The following is a 12,327-nucleotide window of genomic DNA, read 5'->3' on the forward strand; positions in this document are numbered from 1 at the left end:
AGCACACACACAGACACACACACACACACACATCCATTTATTATCATTCCAACATGTAATCAATAACAACAATTACCAGTAAGATATTTTTCACTTTTCCCCCCCAAAAAAGTATATTTTACATTTACAACACATGTCAATTTGGAAGATAATTTTTCAATGCAAATACTTGAACTGTAAAAAGTTAATTGTAGTTTTCATAAAACTTACAGTTGAAACAAATAGATTCATATACTTGAATTGTTGCATACACATTAAAAGTTTTTAAAAGCATCAATTTTTAAACGTAAAAAAAGTTAATTAAAATAAAATTTAAAAATTAGTTTATCAGATACATTTCAAGTGCTCACTAGTTACAAATGTCCAGTGGCATTTGTGCTGGCCAGTATGACCATGAGACACAGACTGACCAGCCGCACTAAACACAGGAAAGGCCTTGGGGCATTAGATATGGAGAACAGATGCTAAGCAGCCAAAAGCAACTGTTTACCATTGTGACTGAGGGAAGGTAGTATTTTTATATCTTCTATGTTTTTGTCTGGTGAAGGAAGGTTAGCTCTAGGGCACTTCCTTTATTTAGAAAACAAAACAAAACAAACTCATAATGAAAAGGAACTGCTAAGTGTTTCTAGTTACCAAGGGTCCTGTGGTAATCCATTCCTAAAGATCATGCAAGGGGAAAATTGGTATCTGTTCAAGGCAGTCAAGCTTTCCAAGTAGGAAAAAAGCTTGGCTCTAATACATAGTAACAGAAGGGTGTAAACTCAGTCTCTTGAGATCACACATTTGATTCATGAGGCAGAGTTCTCCCCACTTCATGGGAATTAATAATAATCTTGTCACGGAAATGGAGGCAACACTTTTAATAAAATTCAAAACTGTGATCATCAGTTATTCTCTCCCAACCAATCCTCTACAAATTGTTCGTGATGTTTGTTCAAATTGTTCAAATTGCTTGGCTTCAGGGGAGATGACCTCAAATGATCTACTTGCTGCATTTCATTCCCTTTAGTCCATTACAACTCCTATAACTGTTTGCAAGACACTAAGCCAGGAATGAGGCTGGAGGGGTGACCCTCACATCAGGTGCAGATGTTCACTGCTTCCTTCTCAAAGCGCTGCATCCTCAGCCAGCTCTCACAGGTAATCGCATGGCAGACCCACCCAGACCTGTGGACCTCTGTCCCCTTTGCTCAAAGTTAGATTTAAATTCTAAATCCATTTGAAGTTCTAATTCCTTTTTGCAAGAAGTCTCCTGCCAACCCATCAAGACAGCTAGACTAAATCCCAAAGGAGTAAATAATTTAACAGGCAAACCCATAATATGTTGCGATCCTCACATACTAAGTTAATGGGACTTTTTTTGTTCTTTTTAACCTTTCTTTTAGGGTTAGAAATCTCTCAGCTGGAATTCCATCACCTCCACTAGCTCTGTTTGTAGTAGTGCTTCCTAAGGTCCACTTGTCTTCACATTCCAGGATGTCTGATTCTAGGTGAGTGACATACCACTGTGGTTACACGGGTCATTAAGAACTTTTTTGTACAGGTCTTTTGTGTATTCCTGCACAGTTCTTTTCTGTATTCTTGCCACTTCTTATTAATCTCCTCTGCTTCTGGTAGGTCCTTGCCATTTCTGTCCTTTATTGTACCCCTCTTTGCATGAAATGTTCCCTTGGTATCTCTAATTTTCTTGAAGAGATCTCTAGTCTTTCCCATTCTATTGTTTTCCTCTATTTCTTTGTTTTGTTCACTTAAGAAGGCTTTCTTATCTCTCCTTGTTTTTCTCTGGAACTCGGCATTCAGTTGGGTGTATCTTTCTCTTTCTTTTTGCCTTTCCTTTCTCTTCTTTTCTCAGCTATTTGTAAGCCCTCCTCAGACAACCACTTTGCTTTCTTGCATTTCTTTTTCTTGGGGATGGTTTTAGTCACCGCCTCCTGTACAATGTTACGAACCTCCATCTATAGTTCTTCATGCCCTCTGTCTACCAGATCTAGTCCCTTGAATCTATTCATCACCTCTGTATAATCATATACATCACCTCACTGTATAATCATAAGGGATTTGATTTAGGTCATACCTGAGTGGCCTCGTGGTTTTCCCTACTTTCTTCAATTTGAGCTTGAATTTTGCATTAAGGAGCTGATGATCTGAGACACAGTCAGCTCCTGGTCTTATTTTTGCTGACTGTATAGAGCTTCTCCGTCTTCAGCTGCAAAGAATACAATCAATCTCATTTTGGTATTGACCATCTGGTGATGTCCATGTGTAGAGTCATCTCTTGTGTTTTGTTGGAAGAGGGTGTTTGCTGTTAACAGTGAGTTCTCTTGGCAAAACTCTGTTAGTCTTTGCCCTGTTTCATTTTCTACTCCAAAGTCAAACTTGCCTGTTACTCCAGGTATCTCTTGACTTGCATTCCAGTCCCCTATGATGAAAAGGACATCTTTTTCTGGTCTTAGTTCTAGGAGGTCTTGTAGGTCTTCATAGTCATTCAACTTCAGCTTCTTCAGTGTTATGGTTGGGGCATAGACTCAGATTACTGTGATACTGAAAGGTTTGCTTTGGAAATGAATGGACATCATTCTGTTGTTTTTGAGACTGCACCCAAGTGCTGCATGTCAGATTCTTTTATTGACTATGAGGTCTGCTACTTTCCTTCTAAGGGACTCTTGCCCACAGTATAATGGCCATCTGAATTAAACTTCACCCATTGCCATCCATTTTAGTTCACTGATTCCCAAAATGTCGATCGATGTTCACTCTTGCCATCTCCTGTTTGACCACATCCAATTTACCTTGACTCATGGACCTAACATTCCTGGTTCCTATGTCGTATTGTTCTTTACAGCATGGGACTTTTCTTTCACCACCAGACCCATCCACAACTGGGCATAATTTCCACTTTGGCTCTGCCTCTTCATTCTTCCTGGAGCTATTTCTCCGCTCTTCCCCAGTAGCATGTTGGACACCTATCAACCTGGGGGCTCATCTTTCAGTGTCATGTCTTTTTGTCTTTTCATGTTGTCCATGGGGTCCTCAAGGCAAGAATACTAAAGAATACTAAGAATACTAGTTTGCCATTCCCTTCTCCAGCGGACCGCATTTGTCAGGCCCTGCCTAGCAGGGACCTGCCCTTCAGTAGCTCCACATAGCTGGATGACATGCTCAGCACCCTCATTATCCCACTGCTGGTTATCCCACTCAACACACCTTGCTGAGTGTGTAAACCTTCACTGGCCAATGGATATTGACTGTTGGATGTGGTGCCGGAGAAGACTCCTGAGAGTCACTTGGACAGCAAGGAAGTCAAACCAATCAATCCTAAAGGAAATCAACACTGAATATACATTGGAAGGACTGATGCTGAAGCTCCAATACTTTGGCAACCTGATGAGAAGGGCCAACTCATTGGAAAAGACCCCGATGCTGGGAAAGATTGAGGGCAAGAGAAGGGGGTGACAGAGGATGAGAAGGTTAGATGGCATCACTGACTCGATGCACATGTGTTTGAGCAAACTCCAAGAGATTGTGAAGGACAGGGAGGCCTGACGTGCTGCAGTTCATGGGGTCACAAAGAGTCAGACAGGGCTGAGGGACTGAACAACAGCAACAAACTTTGTTTTGCAAAGTTTGAAAAGCCATCCAGAAGAAGAGAGGCAGAGGCCACCAGTTACAGAAGCTTTACCATTTTTCTCCAAGTGGAGCACGAGTGCTGAGGGACTTAAAATAGTTTCTTCCTATTCAGTGTTGCCGCCTCATGATTCTTTAAAGTATTAAGTCATAAAGACCTTGTATTTATATCAAGATGAAGCAACATGACCCTAGACCAACTAGAATTGGCAGAACACCAGATTAACTTTAGAGCTGAGGAGGGAAAAGACCTCATTCCCAAGCAGTTCACCCAGTCCATCTGAGTGCCCACGGGGGACACACTTGCCCACAGACCTGGGTTGTCCTGGCCCTCAGGAGGCCTTTCAGCCAGTTGACAACTCCCTTAACCTAAAATCCCACCCATTTATACTAGGAAGTGCCAGGTTTTCATCAATCACATGACCTTGAGAAAATAAACTGGTACTTACATGGGAAATATTTTCCAAATTTCTAAGATCCCATTTCCACTGCAGAAAGTTGAGCATGGTGAACAAGATGAGTCAGAAGCAACTTCAGCTGAAGGATCTAAAAGCAGGAAGCAAAAGAGGATCAGAGATGGGATTTCTCCTCACTGTGGACCTCCAGCCCCAACTCTAAACATCACGGGGTCAAATTCTGAGCAGCTGGCATTGTTGAAAATACCTAGAAGTCAGAGGAGACTGTCCTGGAACAGCAATCTGTAATTTTGTGAACAGCCCATACCATTTACAGCACTGAGCAGCACTGGCTCAGACACAGCCCAGGATTCTATTAATGCCAACTGGTAAAAGTTTGCCATTAACTATCAACTGTATATTGTTAATTTATTTTTTTGTTTTTTATTGAGAAAAACTGATTTATACAAGCACAGTTCAATTCATTCACCAAATACTTAGTGAATTTCTACTATGTTCTAAGTATAATACTAAATTTTGAGGGATCTAAGATGGATAAGACAGACATGATCCCTGAACCCACAGAACTTACTTCCTGTGGGGAGATGGTCAGGTCAATACAAGGCTTTCATTAACAGAGTCGACGTTATCAGGGAGGTCATGGGAGGCTCTCAGACCTGAAGAACAGTGCTATGAGAAGAACAGTGCTATAAGAAGGTTTGGAGGAAAAGGTTGGCAAATTCTAGAAACTGAGCAGTTCACTATTTGGGGGATGATACAGAGAGAGCAGGAGAGATGATGCCAGAGAAAGAAGGGGCTGGAACATGAAGGGCCCTGGGGCCAAAGACAAGCCACTGGACCTGGTCCCGAGAGCAGTGAGGAGTCAAGGAAGTGAACGTGGATTAAAAAGGTCATACCTGATTTGAGAACTATTGCTCCATGAAATATGGATTAGACTCAGATCATGTTAGAAGTCAGACACCAAGGAGGATCCTACTGCACTGAACTAAGGTAACATGTTGGAAGGTTTTGCAGTGGGGAGACAGACTGGAGATGGATACTGGAGATATTTAAGGTGTAGAAGAAATAAAATGTAGTTAATTAAAAGTGATGTTGTAAGAGAGGCTGAAATCAAGGATGATGCTCATGGAATGGCATGGCAACTGGCCAGGAATAGAAGGTTAACTCTTTAATGGATTTTATTTTAGTTTTCACTTTAAACCTTTGATGTGGCTGAGATATACATGCATGTAAGTAAATAAGGTGGGGCCACTCTATGGACCCTTTCTTATACAGGGTGGGATCTATATGAAGGTTGCCAGTTGCCTCATTAATCCATTTCTCCTATCTCACCCACATACAAACACAAGCCTAGGTGAAAGGGCATCTTTATTACATGCTGTTTATCATGTACTTGAACTGATAGTTTGACTGTTTGCTTCTGTTGACCTTTTATGTTTACAGTGTCTATGTCAAGTTTCAATTTTCTGTAGCTTTTTAATGTATTTTAAAAACTGGTTGAACACAAAGATAAACTCAAAATAGATTGAAGACCTAAATGCAAGACCAGAAACTATAAAACTCTTAGAGGAAAAGATAGGCAGAACATGTGTTGACATAAATCAAAGCAAGATCCTCTGTGACCCACCTGCTAGAGTAACGGAAATAAAAACAAAGGTAAATAAGTGGGACCTGATTAAATTTAAAAGCTTTCGCATAGCAAAGGAAACAATAAGGAAGGTGAAAAGACAGCCCTCAGAATGGGAGAAAATAATAGCAAATGAAACAACGGACAAAGGATTAATTTCCAAAATATACAAGCAGATCATACAAATCAATACCAGAAAAACAAACAACCCAATCAAAAAGTGGGGAAAAGACCTAAAACAGACATTTCTCCAAAGAAGACATACAGATGGCTAACAAACACATGAAAAAATGCTCAAAATCGCTCATTATTTAGTTCAGTTCAGTTCAGTTGCTCAGTGATGTCCAACTCTTTGCGACCCCATGAATCGCAGCATGCCAGGCCTCCCTGTCCATCACCAACTCCTGGAGTTTACTCAGATTCAAGTCCATTGAGTCAGAGATGCCATCCAACCATCTCATCCTCTATCGTCCCCTTCTCCTCCTGCCCCGAATCCCTCCCAGCATCAGGGTCTTTTCCAATGAGTCAACTCTTTGCATGAGGTGGTCAAAGTATTGGAGTTTCAGCTTCAGCATCAGTCCTTCCAATGAACACCCAGGACTGATCTCCTTTAGGATGGACTGGTTGGATCTCCTTGCAGTCCAAGGGACTCTCAAGAGCCTTCTCCAACACCACAGTTCAAAAGCATCAAATTTTTGGCATTATTATTAGAGATATGCAAATAAAAACTGCAATGAGATATTACCACACACCAATCAGAATAGCCATCATCAAAAAGTCCACAAACAGTAAATACTGGAGAGAGTGTGGAGAAAAGGGAACACTCTTGCACTGTTGGTGGGAATGTAAATTGATACAGCCACTATGGGAGACAGTAAGGAGATTCCTTAAAAAACTAGGAAAAAAACCAGCATATGTCCCAGCAATTCCACTCCTACGCATATATCCTGAGGAAACCAAAATTGAAAAAGACACCTGCATCCCATTGTTCACTGCAGCACTATTTACAATAGCTAGAACATGGAAGCAACCTAGATATCCATCGACAGATGAATGGCTAAAGAAGTTGTGGTACATATACACCAAGGAATATTAGTCATAAAAAGGAACACATTTGAGTCAGTTCTAATGAGGTGGATGAACCTAGAACCTATTATATAGAGTGAAGTGAATCAGAAAGAGAAAGATAAATATCGTATTCTAACGCATGTATACGGAATCTGGAAAAATGGTACTGAAGAATTTATTTACAGGGTAGCAATGGAGAAACAGACATAGAGAATAGACTTATGGACACGGGAAGAGGGGAGGAGAGAGTGAGATGAATGGAAAGAGTAACATGGAAACTTATATTACCATATGTAAAGTAGATAGCCAATGGGAATTTGCTTTATGTCTCAGGAAAGTCAAGCAGAAGCTCTGTATCAATCTAGAGGAGTGGGATGGAGAGGGAGATGAGAGGGAGGTTCAAAAGGGAGGAAATATATGTATACCTGGTGGTTCAGAGGTTAAAGTGTCTGCCTGCAATGCGGGAGACCCGGGTTTGATCCTTGGGTCGGGAAGATACCCTGGAGAAGGAAATGGCAACCCACTCCAGTATTCTTGCCTGGAGAATCCCATGGACGGAGGAGCCTGGTGGCCTACAGTCCATGGGGTTGCAAAGAGTTGGACACGACTGAGTGACTTCACTCACTTTATGGCTGATTCATACTGAGGTTTAACAGAAAACAGCAAACTTCTGTAAAGCAGTTTTCCTTCAATAAAAAAAAAAATTAATTAATTAAAAAAATTGGTTGAGTAATTCGTTTTCCAGTTTCTTTCTAATATTTCTGTAATATTCTTACAAATGAGCCATAAAATCATTTTGTTGGGGTTTTGACTGAGATTGTGTTAAGTTTGCTTTAGGGGCAACTTATATCTCCACAATATTGAATCATCCTACCCAGGAATAAGACATGGATGTCCATTCAAGAATTCATCTATGTTGCCCAGTAGAGGGCTAGTCATCATAGAAAACTTGCACATTCCATATTAAAGTTATTCCTAAATTTTTCTTCCTTTTGTTGTGGATAATAGTTTGTCTATTGTATTTCCCATGTAGTTTGTATGCACAAAAGCTGTTTTACCTTTTAAAAAAAAAAAATGAAGTATAGTTGATTTATAATGTTGCATTAGTTTCTGCTATACAGATTTATTCAGTTATACATATATATATATATATATTTTTTCATATTCTTTTCCAATATAGTTCATTATAAGACACTGAATATAGTTCCCTGTGTTACACAGTAGGTCCTTGTAGATTGTCTGTTTTATAGATAGCAGGATGTGTATGTGAATCCAAAATTCCTAATCCATTCCTCCCAGGCCCTTTCCCCTTCAGTAAGCATATGTTTGTTTCTTGTGTCTGTGAGTCTGTTTCTGTTTTGTAAATAAGTTTATTTACATCATATTTTAGATTCCCTGTATAAGTGATATCAAATGATATTTGTCTTTCTCTGACTTACTTCACTTAGTGTGATCACCTCTAAGTCCAACCATGTTGTTGCAAATGTTATCATTTCATTCTTTTATGTGGCTGAGTAGTATTCCATTTTATACATGTACCACTTCTTCTTTATTTATTCATCTGTTGATGGATGTTTGTACCCTTTTTAAAGATTCCACATGTAAGTGATATATTTGTCTTTTTCTGTCTGACTTATTTCACTCAGTATGACAATCTCTGTATCCATCTATGTTGCTCCAAATGGCATTGTTTCATTTTTAATGGCTGCGTAATATTCCACTGTATACACATACCACATCTTCTTTATTCATTTCTCTGTTGATGAATATTTAGGATATTTATGTCTTGACTATTTTAAACAGTGCTGCTATGAACATTGGTGTGCATGTATCTTTCCAAACTAGTTTTCTCTGGATATATGCCCAGGAGTGGGATTACTGGATCATATAGTAGTTCCATTTTTTTTTTTTAAAGAATCTTCATACTGTTCTCCATAGTAGCTACACCAATTTATATTCCCACCAACAGTGTAGGAGGGTTCTCTTTTCTCTACACATTCTCCAGCATTTATTGTTTATAGACTTTTTGATTAACAGTGTGACGTGGTACCTCACTGTGGTTTTGATTTGCATTTCTCTAGTAATTAGAAATGTGGAGCATCTTTTCAAGTGTCTATTTGTCATCAGGATGCCTTCTTTGGAGAAGTATCTATTTAGGCTTTCTGCCAATTTTTTGATGCTGTTGTTTCTTTGATATTGAGTTGTATGACTGTTTATATATTTTGCAGATTAATTCCTTGTTGGTTGCATCATTTGCAAATATTTTCTCCCAGTCTGTAAGTTGTCTTTTTGTTTTGCTTATGGTTTCCTTTCCCGTGCAACAGCTTGTAACTTTGTTTCATTTGTTTATTTTTGCTTTTATTTCTATTGTCTTAGGAGACTGGCCTAGTGATGTTAGAGAATGTTTTGCCTGTGTCCTTTTCTAGGAGTTATACAGTGTCATGTCTTATATTTAAATCTTTAAGATATTTTGAATTCATTTTTCGGTATGATGTGAAACTTCATTCAAACTTCACTAATTTACATGACATTGTCCAACTTTCTCAATACCACTTGCCAAAGAGGTTGTCATTTTTCTCCATTGTATATTCTTGCCTCCTGTGTCAAATATTAATTGACTGGACTCTCTAGTCTGTTCCATTGATCCATATGTCTATTTTGGGGCCAACACCGCATTGTTTTGATTACTGCAGCTTTGTAATATTATCTGAAGTCTGGGAATATTACCTTCAGTTTTGCTCTTTTTCTTCAGGATTGTTTTGTCAATTCTGGGTCATTTGTGGTTCCATATAAATTTGGGGATTATTTGCTGTAGTTCTTTGAGAAACCTCCTAGGTAATTTGATAGGGATCACATTAAATCTGTAGATTGCTTTGGGTAACAATTTTAACAATATTAATTCTTCCAATCTAAAAGCATGAGATATCTTTCTATGCTTTCCATAAAAAAAGTTTCTTTTTAAAAGTTTTTGTTTTACTGGTTTTTAGTTTCTCCTTAGTATGTATTGACTTTCTAAATTTAGCTCTTTTTTAATAAAAAATGTACATGTCTGAATTCAATGGTTCAAAGCTAGTTATAAAAAACACCAGTGGTTCATCCTCCCACGTTTTCAACTTGCCAACTTCCCATTCCCACAGGCAAGCATGTGAAACTTATAAGCTAATTGGTAAGTGTGACTACCTACTTCTAAGTATGCAAGCATGCTGCTACTCATCTCCTAGGTTTTGCTTTGAAAAGATTTCAAACCTTCAGAAAAATTTCAGGGAGAATAAAATTAACACCCGAATATTCTCATCTAGATTCACGTCTCCGTCTCTCTCTCTGTCTCTGTCTCTCTCTCTGATATCTGACAATTAGTTGCAGACATCATGTCATCCCTAATACAATGACCACACTTGGGGAATTTGCCCTGGAAAATACTACTATTCAAATGCATGCTCTGTTGCTCAGTCATGTCCAGTTCTTTGCAAGCCTATGGACTGTAGCCCACCAACCTCTTGTTCATGGGATTTTCCATGCAAGAATACCGGAGTAGGTCATTTCCTCCTCCAGGGCATCTTCCCAACCCAGGGATCAAACCTGTGTCTCCTGCATTGGCAAGTGGATTCTTTACCACTGAGCCACCTGAGAATCCACTTATATTGCTACTCCTTGATTTTTTTTTCTAGTTTTAGCTATAAGTGAGTGGTCGTTCATCTTCTCCCCCACCAAACTTACATTCCCTCACATATATCCTTCCTGTTTTTCCATTCTCCCAATATAATCATATTGGCATTAAGTACCACTCAGAATCTTATGGGTCATATGTACAATGGTTATTTTTCTGTCCGACTCTCCTAAATTCCTCATATACATCAACCTCCTTCCTCTTTCTATGTTCAAACACACAGGTTGTCTATCAGTTTCATCTTCCTGAAGAATTTGTTCCCCAAGCCTCTGACCTGCTTTGGCTTGGTCCAGTCTGGTCATGCTCAAGTCAGCTACAAACTGTTGCCTTACTTTGGGATCTCTTTTCACCACCAATTTGGAGAATTCCTGCTTCCTTTCTTGGTTACCCTACTTTGGTGGAAAACATCCTTCAGGAGCTTCTTACAAAACATTCATGGGAAGTAATTCTGAGACCTTGTTTATTTGGAAATGTCTTAATTTACACTCCCCCCCCCCCCCCCCCACACACACACACACATTTAACTGGTAGTGTGGCTGGATCTAGAATCCTCAGCCGGGACATCATTTTCCCCTAGCTTTTGAAGGCATCACCTCCTTGTCTTCTAACATTCAGTGAGAATTACTGAGAAATCCAGTGTTATCCTGATTCTTGTTCCTTTCTGAGACATGTTCTCCCCTTCTCCTGCCACACCCTGAAAGCTTATAGAAACTTCCTGTTTCCATGTTGTAAGATTTCACAATGACACGAACATGTCAGGGTTTATTTTCATCCATTGGGCTGGGCACTGGGAAATTTGACTTTCTGATTATGTTTTCTGCTCATCTTGGCTCATGTTGCTATAACAAAACAACATATACTGGGTGACTTAAACATACTTTATTTCTCACAGTTGTGGAAGGTGGAAGTCCAAAATCAAGGCATGAGCAAATTGAGCATCTGTTGAGGGCTCTTTCTGGTTTTCAAACGCTGCTTTCTTGCTATGTTCTGTGTGGCAGAAAAGTCTCAGAAGAGGTCTCTAGGGTCCCTTTAATGGGGTGCTAATCTCATTCATGAGAACTCCATTCTAATTCAATCAATTTGAAGCTTAGAATTTCAACATATGAATCGGGTTGGGGTGCACAAATTCAGTCCATAATATCTCCCTTAAAAAAGTAGTATCTCTTTCAGGATCTAGAATTTTTGGATAATGAGCCTCCTAGACTGGGCTTCTTGTTTAAAGTTCATCTCCTGTTTTTCCATCTTCATCTTTTTGCTTTGCTTCTTAAGGAAATTTCCGCAACTTTATCTCTCAGTGTCTTCCATTGTTTTTCATTTCTGCTATTTTAATTTTTTTTTTTAATTCTCTGAAAAAGTATTTTTTTTTTGAAGTGGCATCCTGTTGTTCTGTGGATGCAATGTTTATCTCTGCGGTTATTAACCAATAATCGCTTTCTTCTCCAATGTTTTCTTCTTCCTTCTTTGTACACTTTGTCCAAATTGCCTTTTTTCTTTCCAGTTTTGGCCTCTTCCATGCTTCTACTCTCCTGCCTGGAGGTGTACATGTGTCAATATTCAATGTAATGAGGTCTGACTTCAAAGGTTTTCCACCACACCAAGTTACTCTAGGACACTCTGTCACATGAAGAGTGTGGTATCATCCAGCTCTGTAGCAAATGATAGTTTTCTGCTCTAAACTCAAGAGATCCATAAATACCCTGAACTCACCTTGCTTATTTTAGGGCTAATGAGATAGTCTGTCCATCTCTTGCATTTAAAGTCAGAGAATATTATCTATTTCCTGTCTTGGAATGCTGGGACACTAGGTAAGTATATACTAGGGGCTGTTTGGAGTCCTGTAAAATATTAGTGTGAGGGAGGGCCTGAGTTTAAATTTCTAAATTTATGCACAACCAAATATTTGTAGAATTACTTCCATATGA

At 39.2% G+C, this 12,327-nt stretch overlaps 1 long non-coding RNA gene across 1 annotated transcript; it reads left to right on the forward strand.

Annotated features, from left to right (window-relative positions):
• The first annotated feature begins 1,039 nt into the window (after positions 1-1,039).
• LOC136173454 (uncharacterized) lies at positions 1,040-4,236 on the forward strand. Its single transcript, XR_010664227.1, has 3 exons — positions 1,040-1,143; positions 1,389-1,493; positions 4,122-4,236. It is a non-coding gene; the product is annotated as an uncharacterized lncRNA (long non-coding RNA).
• Positions 4,237-12,327: the final 8,091 nt, after the last annotated feature.

This window comes from Muntiacus reevesi, chromosome 8, assembly GCF_963930625.1.
Source record: "Muntiacus reevesi chromosome 8, mMunRee1.1, whole genome shotgun sequence".
Classification (NCBI taxonomy): domain Eukaryota; kingdom Metazoa; phylum Chordata; class Mammalia; order Artiodactyla; family Cervidae; genus Muntiacus; species Muntiacus reevesi.